The following is a 2,105-nucleotide window of genomic DNA, read 5'->3' as shown; positions in this document are numbered from 1 at the left end:
TAATAAAGTATAATAAAAAATAGTAATACAATTGTAATACTTACTGCAAGTGAAGTTATTACTCTCAGTAGCAACATAGTTAGGACCTGATGATGTACAGTCAGTGCTACCATCACACTGACCATTAGCAGTAAATGATAAACAACAATCACCAGAGCCTGATCCAGTACACCTCATCAGTCCAGAATTACAAGCACTGTCACATTCTAAATGAGATTAACAATTATTTCTATTAAATTGTCTTACCTCTACATCTAGTATCACCACCAAAACCTTCCCGACACCGATAACAATCAGTTCTTGGAGGAACACCAACAACACTGGCAGGAGGAGGATCTAAACTACCAGTCCTTCCACTCCATGTACCACTGCTACACTCAATATCAAATATGCTGGTTTGTTCAGGTTCTCCTGGGTTAGGAGTGAATGTAGCTATAAGAGCTATGGCTTGATAAGTACCAATCATGCTCCCTTGAGCTAGACAGACATATTGAACTGATCCTTCAGTTACATTAGGAGAGTATGACTGGCCACTATCAGAAATGACTAGTAAAGGAGGCAATGCAGCCTCTAACTGAGCTATTGTTGGTAGAGGACAATCCTGAGCAACTGATAGTGACAGAACACATAAAACAAAGACTAGCACTGCTTCTCTCATCATTGCTATCAAACTACTTTTCTAATGACTAAAAGAATTATGACATCATCAACTGGTGACACAAACAATAACAAAAATTTGCAACTATTGAACTATATTGCATGCTTACAGCTCACATTATGGCAGCTAAAATCAGAGTCATAATAAAATACTCTTCTCATAATAGTTTCACAAACATACTATAGACTATAGATCTAGCTAATTTATGAGTCTAAAAACTAAAATAAAACCAAAAAGGCTAGTATAAAGGAAACAAGGCAGTGAGTGTCCCAAAGGCATAAGGAGTGTATTCAATAATATATGTGATCATGATTCAGTTGGAAGGTTGAGTCATTGGAGACAATGAGATATGGAGCCAATGGTATAATGAATACAGCACCAGTAAGGATTCATTAGTTAATTTGAAGACAATCTCTCTTTCTTTATCCCTCTCTCTCTCTCTTACAAAGGTATGATAAGGCTGCATTTTGTCTTGAAGAACTAATCCTTTCCAATCCTTACAATTGTATATTTCATCAACGTTATGCTGAAGTGAATACATTGCATGTTTCCTATACAATACTATTACTCTTCTTTCTTCCTTTTCATTCTTGTATAGGTTTGCTATACTCAAAATACAACAGAGAGTCTTGAAATTGCTCGCAAGCATTATGCAACCTCTTTGAAACTGAAACCCTCTAACCTCCAGTCACTCTACGGTCTATATCAGACTGCAGTGAGTCTTGGAAGACACTCGAAAAAGAAAGAAGCAAAAGTTAGGAATGATGACATTGCACAGTGGTGCATGTTGCAGCTTTTGGAGACTTATCAGGTAAATGTGACAATATCCTTTCCTCAGCAGATTATGTGAATGTGACTTTTCTCTTGTAGGAGAATTGTAACATGGAGCAATTGAAAGTTTTGGAGAACTTCCTCAAGCCCCCGTCAAAATAAGAATCAAAACTGTGTGAATATTATAATTACTACTGAGCAGTTTGAAATTATTAATAATCTTTCAGTAATAATTTAATTTATTGACGTAAGTTCAAAAAATATGCACACATTATGTATTTAAAGCAGCTGCCTGCCAACTTGATAAGCCTGGTTAGTCTGTGTTACTGGATCTGAAGCAGTTGGACGGATAATGTCTATTAGAAATGAAAACAATCCAGTAACAAATGGAATGTTTATTCAACTACCATAGTCATGAGAAGGCTGTTGCAATTGCAGCTTTTGCTTCTTATTGTTGGTCAAAACAACAACAACCACCAATACAACAATCAGTGCAATACACACAGCAACTATCAAAGATAGTACTGTAATAGCTGCAATAATAGAAGCTGATAGACTTTGACTTTGAGTATCTATATCATATTAATAAGAGCATTTATTTATTATTAGTATAGAATATACTAACTAGATCTATTAGCAGCACAGTAGCAAGTGTATTGGTCTGGTTGTGATCCCA

The sequence above is a fragment of the Amphimedon queenslandica genome, unplaced genomic scaffold (assembly GCF_000090795.2).
Source record: "Amphimedon queenslandica unplaced genomic scaffold, v1.1 AMPQUscaffold_12137, whole genome shotgun sequence".
NCBI classification, from domain to species: Eukaryota; Metazoa; Porifera; class Demospongiae; order Haplosclerida; family Niphatidae; genus Amphimedon; species Amphimedon queenslandica.
Note: the sequence above shows the minus strand (reverse complement) of the source record.